This window comes from Delphinapterus leucas, unplaced genomic scaffold (genome assembly GCF_059928025.1).
Source record: "Delphinapterus leucas isolate spDelLeu-1000000601 "Yukka" unplaced genomic scaffold, BTC_Dleu_Yukka2 spDelLeu_asBTCV2_sq25, whole genome shotgun sequence".
NCBI lineage: Eukaryota > Metazoa > Chordata > Mammalia > Artiodactyla > Monodontidae > Delphinapterus > Delphinapterus leucas.
Window position 1 is genome coordinate 16,728,342 of NW_028322234.1, and position 13,169 is coordinate 16,741,510.

The 13,169-nt window shown below is 46.9% G+C and overlaps 1 pseudogene across 1 annotated transcript in view; it reads right to left on the bottom strand.

Annotated features, from left to right (window-relative positions):
- The window catches only part of LOC111165983 (uncharacterized), a 52,747-nt pseudogene extending 41,100 nt beyond the window's left edge, over nt 1-11,647 (bottom strand). Inside the window, exon 1 of the transcript XR_016391524.1 lies at nt 10,462-11,647. The product of XR_016391524.1 is annotated as an uncharacterized LOC111165983 (transcript). The remainder of the gene's footprint in view (nt 1-10,461) is intronic.
- Nucleotides 11,648-13,169: the final 1,522 nt, after the last annotated feature.

The window sequence follows — 13,169 nt, forward strand, 5'->3', positions numbered from 1 at the left end:
CATGCTGCAACTACCGAAGCCTGTGCGCCACAACAAAAGAATCCACTGCAATGAGCAGCCCGTGCACCACAACGAAGAGTAGCCCATGCACAGCAACGAAGACCCAATGTAACCAAAAATAATAATACCATAAAATAAAAATAATTTTTAAAAATTAAATTTAAAAATTAAAAAAAAACACCATCCAGAACAGGCAAATCTACAGAGAGTGCATCTGTGGTTGTCAGGGGCTGGGGAAGGAGGGTGGGGACTGACTACTACTAATGGGCAGGGGGTCTTGTTTTGGGAGTGATGAGAATGTTCTGGAACTAGAGAGTGGTGATGGCTGCACAACCCTGTGAATATATTACAAACAAGTGAATGGGACAGTTTAAAATGGTGACTTTTATGGTATGTGAATTATGTCTCAATTTTAAAATGCTAGAAAGAAAGAAAGAAATGGCTGGACAAAGGTGAGTAAAAGCAGGCAAACCCCATAGAGATATCTTAAAACATGGGCCCCCAAATGTGAAGGGAAATGTGGGGAAGCAGCATCCGCCACTGGGTAGAGAACAGGGCTGGTGTTGACCTCCGAGGGGTCGGCTGATGTTGGCAACAAAGGGTAGAAATGACAAATACTTTTTTTTTTAAATTTAGTTTTTCTCCAGGTGCCCTGGAGAATTTTTCCATCCAGAGTCCCTGACTCTTCTTGGTCCCACTGGGAGATCCTGGGAGGTCTGTGGGGCTTCCTGATCGCACAGGAAGATGCGGGATGGATGGTGTAGGAGGACACAGCCCCGAACTACAAATCCTTCCCTCAGACTGGAGCCGATACTGCCGTCTCCAGGGCTCCAAGGATTGGCAAATCTGACCCTAGACCTGCCAACGGGGACCCAGACTTCTGTGGACACAGGTGATGGTTTTCAGGGGACCAGATCCCCCAGTCGCCCTCACCCTGCACGCCAAAGGGCATCAGGAAACAGGAGGTCGAGTCACTGCTGGGGAAACGTGGCCGCCTGGGGAGGGCTCTTCACTGAGGGCGGGTCCCGGTGCTGTTGCCACGGCTCCCGAATCCGGGGTGGGGGTGGGGGGGAACACTCAAGCAAGAGCAGAAGCCAAATAAACACACCTTGCCTTAAGGTGTGAACCTGCCTGTTCTCACCCAGGTGAGCTTGCCCCTGGACACGCGCACATGTCTGGCGACCTCTGGGATTGTTACCGCTGGCGGGCTCCCGGCATCGAGGGGGTGGGGCCAGGGATGCCACTCCAAACCCCACAGCGCCCAGGACGGCCCCCATGTCAGCAGTGCCGGGGAGCCCTGGCCCAGGGAACGTGGAGGAGTGGACAGTATTACCAAGCAAGGCCAGGTCTCCAGCATCATTTCTCCGTGGACATTCCTTTGGGAAGGATTCGGCAACACCCACCCCTCGGGGTGAAGTCCACGGCCACATCCTCAAACACTCCTGAGTCCTACGCCACCCCACACGCCTACGGGGCTGGCTGAGGAGGGGAACCAGCACACGCAGCGCTGTTCTGAGCCCGCCCTCCAACCTGGCCGGCACTGTGGGCGCCTGGCGGTGATCGCCTACCAGCTAGAGGTTCCAGAATCTCTCTGATGCAGGTCTGGAGGCTGAACGTGGCTCTCTGCTGTCAGACGGGCTCGTCCCACCTCACCCTGACCTGTCCCGGGTCCACACGGGCCCAGGCCCACTGAGGGCACGGAGGGAACACCCAGGGAACAAGTCAACATCCCCCCACGGGGACCGCGAGTTCTTGGGACGTTGGGGCCTCACAGCTCCTTCTGTGTCCCCACAGGACCTCAGGACATGCAGCAACTAGTCGGCTAAAAAGAGGTGTGAGAGAGACCCCGTGTGTCAGGGCAGCCCCTCCAGCCCCTAAGAGGCCCAGGGAATTGAGGGAAACAGGAGCCCGGCCTTGGCTGGCTGCTGACTCCAGGCTGGGAAGGAGAGGTGTCCACCCTTGAGAAAATGGAAAGTCCTGGGACTTCCCTGGAGGTGCAGTGGTTAAGACTGCGCCTTCCAGTGCAGGGGGTGTGGGTTCGATACCTGGTCGGGGAGCTAAGATCCCATATGCCTCGCAGCCAAAAAACCAAAACATAAAAACAGAAGCAATAGTGTAACAAATTCAATAAAGACTTTAAAAGTGGTCCACGTGGAAAAAAATCTTTAAAAAAAAATGGAAAGTCCTTCTGAAGGAGGAGGGATTTTCCACTCATTCACTTACAACCAAATCATCAGAAGCCCAGCAAACGTCCCATCTTCTACTGAGTCCCCCTCATGGAGAGGACAAGATCCTGAGCAGGCAGGGCTGGAGGGAGTTGGGGAGACAGAGGCCAGGTGACCCCACGCATCCCCAAGTCCTCCAGGCCACCACACTCCTACCCCCGGAGACCTGTGGCCGCATCACACCCAGGGCCCACCCGCACAGCCCACGGAAGGGGTGACAATATCCCTGCTGTGCACAGGAGGAGACCAGCTCAGAGAGATTGGCTGTTTAAGGGGACAAATGAACTTTCGAGTGGGGTTCTGGAGTGGCACCCTCAGAAAATGGCCTGCCCAACTCAGACATCAGCCAGCTGGGCGCCTGGCCCTCCATCTGGCCAGCCTCTGGCAGGACCATGCCGCATCCCCACCGAGGGAAGGTGCCCACACCAAGACCAGGGATTCACCTCACTCGGGGTACCCGTCGGCAGCTGCCGTCTGGTAAGAACGTCCGTACCACTGTTGCTGGGCTCAGCAGCAGCAATGCCAGAATGTCCCCCTTCATGGCCCTGTGGCCTCTCAGGGAATGGTTTCTGGGTCCTGTCTGAGCCATCAGTCACTAACGCCAGCCCCAAACAGGTCCCCATCCCAGGGGAAGAGGATTAACATGAAAACCACCCCAAGTTTAAGATAGGGAACAGTCTTATGAATAATAAAAGATGCCACCCCTGAGCAATGATGACACACCAGATGGGCTGGGAACTCAGCACAGGTGAGTTCAGTAAATTTCATAATAATTCAGTGCCTGCTCAGGCTGCCATAACAGAATCCACAGACTGGGCACTAATCCCATCATGGGGCCCCACCCTCATGACTAATGACCTCCCAAAGGCCCCATCTCCCAACACCATCCCATGGAAGGGAGGGAGTAGGAGTCAGCATGAACTTGGGGGGACACATTCAGTCTACAGCAGATACTAAGCGTGGATATAAAAGGATGATAAAAGCAACAGAGTTCAAAGTGACCAAATACCGCACTGAAGTGTCAGAGAGTAGAATGAACTTTATCAGGACCATGCAAGGGAACTATGCAGTGGTGCAAACAGGTGAGACTCCATATGGACATGGAAATTTGGCCATGTGGGAGAACAAAGGGAAGAGAGGGGGTGAACGTTCCCAGAACTGAAAGAACTCTGGACAGAGTGCTCCCTCGGGCCCCCCTCCTGGCTGCCACTGCACAGCCTCTTCTGTCTTAGGTCCTAAGTCTCTCTTTGCAATCAGGACAATGACTGGTACCCCTGGTGAGCAGGACAGTTTGTCCATTCCCAAAGGCTCTTCCGCCTATTTCTGCTACCCACACTCCCCCCACAAGTCATCCTCTCCCCATTGCCATCACCAACTTCCTCTCTGGTCTCTGTCACGTCCCCCACCCCTGTTCACTCCCCTTCTCCCTCTGGTGCTACCTAGCACCCTCGGATCTGCATCATTCAGGGTCCCAAAGTCCCCAACAAGGACACTCCCAGCGCTCTGTCCTCCACACCCTGGACTCCTCACCGCCTAACCCGCCCCCCAACTCCCATGGCCTCTGCTCCTGCCTTGTCATCACCCGCCAGGGTCCCCCCTCTGCTGCAGGTCAAGTTGTGTCCTCCAAAAAGATATGTTCAAAGCCCAACCCCTGGCACCTGAGAAGTGGGCTTTATTTGGAAACAAGTCATGGCAGATTTCATTAGTTGAGATGAAGTCATACTGGAGTAGGGTAGGCCTTTATCTAATGACTGGTGACCTTATAAGAGGGAAACCCGACACAGACACACAAGGAAACGGCCATATGAAGGGACTTCCCAGGTGGTCCAATGGATAAGACTCTGCGCTCCCAGTGCAGGGGGCCCAGCTTTGATCCCTGGTCAGGAACTAGATTCCACATGCCACAACTAAGACCTGGTGCAGCCTAAATAAAAAAAATAAATATTTAAAAAAAAGGCCACAAAAAAAAAAAAGGCCACATGAAGATGCTGGCAGAGACTGGCGTGATGGTCTACAAGCCAAGGAGCACCAAGGGATTGCCGGCCACCAGAAGCTGGAGGAGACAGGAAGCATCCTCTTTCAGAGCCTTCAGACACCTGCCAACACCTTAATAAGCTCCTCCTGTTTGATGCCATCTGAGTTGGTGGTCCTTTGTTACGGCAGCCCCAGCCCAGGGGCCCTTCCCCTCAGCGCTCACCCACGCTCAGATCATTTTGATCTCAAACCAAAACTTTCAGCTGACTCCCTCTTCCCTCCTGCTATGTCTCTCTTCCGGCACCCACAGGCCACCTGAAAGGCCCTGGCACCAGCCAAGCTCTCCCAGATGTGATCTGTACCCACCCATGCAACTGAGACACAGCACTTCCACCTGCAACCTCAACACCCCCACGATCCATGAAAGAAAGGATTGATAGGGACTTCTCTGGTGGCGTGGTGGTCAAGACTCCACGCTCCCAATGCAGGGGTTCAATCCCTGGTCAGGGAACTAGATCCCACATGCATGTCGCAACTAAGAGTTCACATGCCACAACTAAGGAGCTGGCAAGCCACAACTAAGGAGCCCACGTGCCACAACTAAGACCCAGTGCAACAAAATAAATACATAAACATTTTTTTAAAAAAAGGTTTGACAAGCTGGACTTCCTTCCCTGTGACAGGCGCTGCTAAGAGAATGAGAAGACAAGCCACAGACTGGGAGAAAAAAAATCTGCAAAACACACATCTGATACAGGACTTGTGTTGAAAATATACAAAGCATGCTTCAAATTCAACAATAAGGAAACAAATGACCCAATCTAAAAATGGACAGAAGGCCTAAACAGACACCTCAGCAAAGAAGATACCAATGAGCATATGAAAAGATGCTCTACATCCTATGTCATCAGGGAAATGCAAATTAAAATGAGAAAGCATTACACATCTATGAGCATGGCCAAAATCCAGAACACTGACACCACCAAGTGCTGACAAGGATGTGGAGCTACAGGAACTCTCATCCATTGTTGGTGGGAATGCAAAGTGGTCCAGCCACTCTGGAAGGTTGGCGATTTCACAGGTTGGTGATTTCTTACAAAACTAAACACACTCTCAATATATGATCCAGCAATGGCACTCCCTGGTATTTATCCAAAGGATTTGAAAACTTATATCCACACAAAAATTTGCACATGGATGTTTACAGCAGCCTTATTTGTAACTGACCAAAACTGGGAGCAACCAAGATATCCTTCAGTAGGTAAATGGATAAAGTATAGTACATTCAGACAGTGGAATGTTATTCAGTGATAAAGAGAAATGAGCCATCAAGCCACAAAAAGACACAGAGAAACCTCAAATGCATATTACTAAGTTAAAGAAGCCAATCTCAAAAGGCTACACACTATGATTCCAACTCTAGGACATTCTGAAAAAGGCAAAACTATGGAGACAATAAAAAGATCAGTGGTTGGACTTCCCTGGTGGCGTAGTGGTTAAGAATCCACCTGCCAGTGCAGGGGACATGGGTTCAAGCCCTGGTCCAGGAAGATTCCACATGCCGCAGAGCAACTAAGCCCATGCGCCACAACTACGGAGCCTGTGCTCTAGAACCTGTGAGCCACAACTACTGAGCCCACGTGCCACAACTACTGAAGCCCGCATGACTAGAGCCCGTGCTCAGCAACAAGAGAAGCCACCTCAATGAGAAGCCTGCACACTGCAATGAAGAGTAACCCCCGCTCGCCACAACTAGAGAAAGCCCATGCGCAGCATCGAAGGCTCAATGCAGCCAAAAATTAAAAAAAAAAAAACTTAAAAAAAAATCAGTGGTTGCCAAGGATTGGGGGAGGGAGGGATGAAGAGGTGGAGCACAGGGGATTTTTAGGGCAGTGACCCTATTCTGTATAATACAATAATGATGGACACATGCCATTATACATGTGTCGAAAACCACTGAACTGTACAAAGCCAAGGGTGAAACCTAATGTCAGCTAAGAACTTTAGTTAATAATAATGTATCTGGATAAACAACAAGGTCCTACTGTATAGCACAGGCAACTATATTCACTATCCTGTGATAAAACATAATGGAAAAGAATATGAAAAGAAAGAATGTCTATACGTGTATAACTGAGCCACTTTACTGTACAGCAGAGACTGGCACAACATTGTAAATCAACTATACTTCAATAAAAAATGTTAAAAATAATAATGTATCAATATCAGCTCATCAATTGTAACAAATGTACTACATGAATGCAAGGCAGGGAAACTGTGTGTGTGTTGTGTGTGTGTGTGTGTGTGTGTGTGTGTGGTGGGCAAAGGGTAGGTGGGAACTTTCTGTACCTTCTGCTCAAATTTTCTACAGATCTAAAACTGCTCTAAAAGGTAAGGTTTATTAATTTTAAAAAATTTTAACCAATTAAGATTATATATATATCACAAAAAAAGAAAACTACAGGTCAGTATCATTGATGAAAAATAGATGCAAGAATCCTCAACAAAATACTAACAAACCAACTCCAACAATACATCAAAAGGATCATACACCATGATCAAGTAGGATTTATCCCAGGGATGCAAAGATTCTTCAATATCCACAAATCAATCAATGTGATACACCACATTAACAAACTGAAGAATAAAAACCATATGATCACCTCAAGAGGTGCAGAAAAAGCTCTTCATAAAATTCAACATCCATTTATGATAAAAACTCTCAAAAAAGTGGGCATAGAGGGACTATATCTCAATATAATCAAGGCCATATATGACAAACCCATAGCTAACATCATACTCAATGGTGAAAAGCTGAAAGCATTTCCTCTAAATCAGGAACAAGACAAGGATGCCCACTCTCGCCACTTTTATTCAACATAGTTTTGGAATTCCTAGCCACAGCAATCAGAGAAGACAAAGTAATAAAAGTAGTGCAAATTAGAAAAGAAGAAGTAGAAGTAAAACTGTCACTGTTTGCAGACGACATGATACTATATGTACAATATCCTAAAGATGCCAGAGAATTACTAGAACTCATTAATGAATTAGGTAAAGTTGTGGGATACAAAATTGATATACAGAAATTGCATTTCTATACACTAACAATGAAATAGCAGAAAGAGAAATTAAGGAAACAACCCCATTTACCACTGCATCGAAAAGAATAAAATACCTAGGAATAAACCTACCTAAGGAAGCAAAAGACTTGTACTCTGAAAACTATAAGATACTGATGAAAGAAATCAAAGAGGACAGAAACAGATGGAGAGATGTACCATGTTCTTGGATTGGAAGAATCAATATTGTTAAAATGAACATACTACCCAAGGCAATCTATAGATTCAATGCAATCCCTATCAAATTACCAATGGCATTTTTCACAGAACTAGAACAAAAATTAAAAAATTTGTATGGAAACACAAAAGATCCCAAAAAGCCAAAGCAATCTTGAGAAAGAAAAACAGAGCTGGAGGAATCAGGTTCCCTGACTTCAGACCATACTACAAAGCTACAGTCATCAAAACAGTATGGTAGGGCTTCCCTGGTGGCATAGTGGTTGAGAGTCCGCCTGCCAATGCAGGGGACACGGGTTTGTGACCCGGTCTGAGTAGATCCCACATGCCGTGGCGCGGCTGGACCCATGAGCCGTGGCTGCTGAGCCTGTGCGTCCGGAGCCTGTGCTCCGCAACGGGAGAGGCCACAACAGTGAGAGACCTGCATACTGCAAAACAAACAAACAAACAAACAAAAAACAGTATGGTAAGCGCACAAAGACAGAAACATTAAATCAATGGAACAGGATAGAAAGTCCAGAAATAAACCCATGCACTTATGGTCAATTAATCTACGACAAAGGAGGCAAGAATATACAATGGAGAAAAGACAGTCCCTTCAACAAGTGGTGCTGGGAAAACTGGACATCTACACATAAAAGAATCGAATTAGAACATTCTCTAACACCATGTACAAAATAAACTCAAAATGGATTAAAGAACTAAATGTAAGACCGGATACTATAAAACTCCTAGAGGAAAACAGGCAGAACACTCTTTGACATAAATCGCAACAATATTTTTTTGGATCTCTGTCCTAGAGTGATAGAAATAAAAATAAACAAATGGGACCTAATTAAACTCAAAAGCTTTTGCTCAGCAAAGGAAATCATGAACAAAATGAAAAGACAACCTACAGAATGGGAGAAAATATTTGCAAATGATGTGACCCAGAAGGGATTAATTTCCAAAATATCGAAATGGCTCATACAGCTCTATATATAAAAAAACTAAAAATAAAAAAATGGGCAGAAGATCTAAATAGACATTTCTCCAAAGAAGATGTAAAGATGGCCAAAAAGCACATTAAAAGATGCTCAACATCACTAATTATTAGAGAAATGCAAATCAAAACTACAATGAGATACCACTTCACACCAGTCAGAATGGCCATCATCAAAAAGTCTACCAATAATAAATGCTAGAGAAGGTGTGGAGAAAAGGGAACCCTACGTTGTTGGTAGGAATATAAATTGGTGCAGCCACTATGGAAAACAGTACGGAGGGTCCTTTAAAAAGTAAAAATAGAGTTACCATGTGATCCAGCAATCCTGCTCCTGGGTATATATCCAGACAAAACCATAATTTGAAAAGATACACATACCCCAATGTTCATAGCAGCACTATTTACAATAGCCAAGACATGGAAGCAACCTAAGTGTCCCTCTACACATGAATGGATAAAGAAGATGCAGTACATATATATGATGGAATACTACTCAGCCATAAAAAAGAATGAAATATTGGCATTTGCAGCAACATGGATGGACTTAGAGATTATCATGCTAAGTGAAGGAAATCAGACAGAGAAAGACAAATATCATATGATATTGCTTATATGCGGAATCTAAAAAAAAAAGAGATACAAATGAACTTACTTACAAAACACAAACAGACTCACAGACATAGAAAACAAACTTATGGTTACCAAAGGTGGGGAGGGATAAATTAGGAGTTTGTGATTAAAATATATACACTACTGTATATAAAATAGATAACCAATAAGGTCCTACTGTAGAGCACAGGGAACTATACTCAATATCTTGTAATAATCTATAATGGAAAATAATCTTAAAAAGAATACATATATATGTATATGTATAACTGAATCACTTTGCCATACACCTGAAACTACACATTGTAAATCAACTATATTTCAACAAAAATTTTAAAAATATATATTATACATACTGCTTTGTAACATTTTCATTTAATAATATATATTGAACACTTTCCTCTGTCATCAGATAATCTAAAATACAATTTTTAATTTTTTTTTTTTTGCGTTACGCGGGCCTCTCACTGTTGTGGCCTCTCCCGTTGTGGAGCACAGGCTCCGGACGCGCAGGCTCAGCGGCCATGGCTCACAGGCCTAGCCGCTCCGCGGCATGTGGGATCTTCCCGGAACGGGGCACGAACCCGTGTCCCCTGCATCGGCAGGCGGACTCTCAACCACTGCGCCACCAGGGAAGCCCTAAAATACAATTTTAATGACTGGTTCATAGTCTTTCAAAAAAGATAGCTATGTGAAATACAATACCATTTACATTTATGTAAACTTTCCAAACCCACAGAAGAATTCCACACACTGCTCAAGGATGCTCACTCAGGTAGTAAAAGTGTAACAACATAAACAGAAAGACTCACAGACGCTAAACCCTTACCTCTGGGGAGAGTGGAAGGGGCTTCAAAGGGAGCTTCAAATACATGTTTTATATTTTTATGCAGCCAAAATGCCACTGTTCAATTTTATTAAACCTGGGTGGCAAATAATGCGAGGGATTTGTTTTATTGGTCTCTGAACTTTCCTTTGTTTGAACTATTTCACACTCAACAAGAAATAAAATGCAGATGGAAGGAAATGGTTTAAATGCCCGAACACAAGATTCAAGAATTGGCTTTTGAAAGTAATTTGTGATGAAAATGAATAGTAATGAGGATGTGCCGTTTGTCAGAAATTGGTCTGCACCCTTCTGCACGAGCGATGGATGATGATAAAAATCTCAGCTGCACTAATATAATACTTGCCAGGTGCCGACACTGCCGGAAATGCTTCTGTGTTAGCCCATCAGGGCCTCCCCAGGCAAAGACCACCAGGCACATGCCTGTGGTTGAAAAGAGTGGGTTTATCACTCCCTGCAGCCAGGAAGAACACATAGCATAAGGAATCATGGGGTTGCTCTAAGAGGGTGCTAGAAAAGACTTACAGTGATTTGGCTTAGGTGCGGTGATACTGAGGGAATTCCCTGGCGGCCAGTAGTTAGGACTTGGTGCTTTCACTGCTGGGGGCACAGGTTCCATCCCTGGTTGGGGAACTAAGATCCCGCAAGCGGAGGTGGGGGAAAAAAAAAAAAAAAAGAAAAAGAAAGAAAGAAACTAGGTTTGGTGATATTGAGGAAGGCTTAAAGAGAGCCAGGCTTGGGCTTCCCTGGTGGCACGGTAGTTAAGAATCCGCCTGCCAATGCAGGGCACACGAGTTCGAGCCCTGGTCCGAGAAGATCCCACATGCCATGGAGCAACTAAGCCCGTGCGCCACAACTACTGAGCCTGCGTTCTAGAGCCCGCGAGCCACAACTACTGAGCCTGCATGCCACAACTACTGAAGCCCACGCGCCTAGAGCCCGTGTCCAGCAACAAAGAGAAGCCACGGCAATGAGAAGCCCGCGCACCACAACAAAGAATAGCCCCCGCTCACCGCAACTAGATAAAGCCCGCATGCAACAATGAAAACCCAACGCAGCCAAAAATAAAATAAATAAATAAATAGGGAAACTGAGGCACTGGGAGGGGGCGCAACTCGCCCACCATGGCAGTGGGACCCCAGACCGGCGCCGGCAGAGAGAGTCTGGCGGGGGGACCATCGGGGGTCCCGGACTCCCGGGGTGAAAACGTCGGGAGCCCCTACCTAGGTCCCCGAGGTCCACCGGCCTTCGGAGCTACCTCCATGGGGCAGGAGACGTGTCAAAACGACCCTACCCGCTGCCCGTAGAGCTCCGCCCTGGGCTGTGACCGCCCCAACCCTCGCTGAGCCCCGCTGGCCTCGGAGTACTGGGGCCGCGCCCAGCGGTGGCGGAAGCTACCACCACCACTCCGAGGCCGGCTGGCCGGAAGAGATGGGACGTTCCGGGAATTGGCGGAACCTCTGGGGTGGGAGGGGCGAGCAGCATCCACTGATCTTGGGCGGAAGCACTGGAGTTCCCGCCCACTGCAACGCGATTGGGCTCTAAGACAGAATCCGTGCATCTAGGGCGGGCTTTGAGGCTGAGACCGCCCCATGGGCGTAGCTGTATCTGTCCCCGCCTTTCTGGGGGCGTACCTAACAGATGCCGCTTCCTCGGGGGTGTGGTTTCTATTTGTCTCCACCTCTGCGTCGTGGTTTTTGTTTGCATCCCCCCCCACCCCCACCCCCCCACCCCCCCCCCCCCGTGCTCGAGGACGATATGCCCATATTCAGGATTTCTCTTAATTTTTTTAGAAAAATGGGATCGTTTCATACACATTTCTATGCAACTAGTTTTAAAAAAAAAAAACACTAAATAATACAATGATAATCTGCCCAAACAAAAGCATAGGGTCTCTTTGAAGGATAAGGACTTTTTGTGGCAATCCATTGTCAATAAAAAGATCCTCTCAGTCCCAACACCCTGTCCCCCAGCGCTCTCCCCAAAGACATTGTCACCAGCGTAACGTTTCCAAGACTTTCTGTGTGTGCACAAACAAAACTGCGGCTGATTCCTCTAATAAATACTCATTAAGCATCTCCTATGTCCCGGACCAGTCTCTGCACTGGACAATATGGTGGTAAATGACCGCAAAAATCCCTTATCCTTCTTAGATTCCAGTGAGGAGGGACAAGAAATAACCATATTGGGAATTCCCTGGCCGTCCAGTGGTTAGGACTCCGTGCTTCCACTGCCAGGGGACCGGGTTCAATCTTTGGTGGGGGAACTAAGATCGCACAAGCCTCTGGGCAAGGCCAAAAAAATAACAATGGATGCAACTAGAGATTATCATACTAAGTGAAGTAAGTTAGAAAGAGAAAGACAAATACCAAATAATATCACTTATATGTGGAATCTAAAATATGGCATAAGTGAACCCATCTACAAAACAGAAACAGACTCACAGACATAGAGATCAGACTTGTGGCTACCAAGGGGGAGGGGGCTGGGGGGAGGGATGGACTGGGATTTTGGGGTTGATAGATGCAAACTATTACATTTAGAATGGATAAGCAACAAGGTCCTAATGTATAGCACAGGGAACTATATTCAATATCCTGATAAACCATAATGGAAAAGAATTATAAAAAAATAATGTACATATATGTGTACGTATTTGTATAACTGAGTCACTCTGCTATACAGCAGAGACTGGCACAATATTTTAAATCAACTATACTTCAATTAAAAATAAAGAAATAACCGTGCTTCCCTGGAGGCGCAGTGGTTGAGAGTCCGCCTGCCGATGCAGGGGACACGGGTTCGTGCCCCGATCCGGGAAGATCCCACATGCCGCGGAGCGGCTGGGCCCGTGAGCCATGGCCGCTGAGCCTGCGCGTCTGGAGCCTGTGCTCCACAACGGGAGAGGCCACAACAGCGAGAGGCCCGCGTACCACAAAAAAAAGAAAGAAAGAAAGAAAGAAAGAATTAACCATATTAATAGCATATATAATAAATATAATAAATCCCAGTATGGGGGCACATGTTAAGGGCACAGTACACAGGTAAGGAACAGGGGAGTGTCTGTGAGCAGCTGTCCCTCTGCTGCCTCTCTCAGGCCCAGCACAGCTGTTTGATTCCCATCACACACAGGGAAGCCTCTGCTCTGCCGACCCCCACCTCACCCACACCCCACCTCCCCAGAGAGCCAGCCCCAACCTTTTCCAGGTTCTAGAAGGAATGCTTCTGGTGCT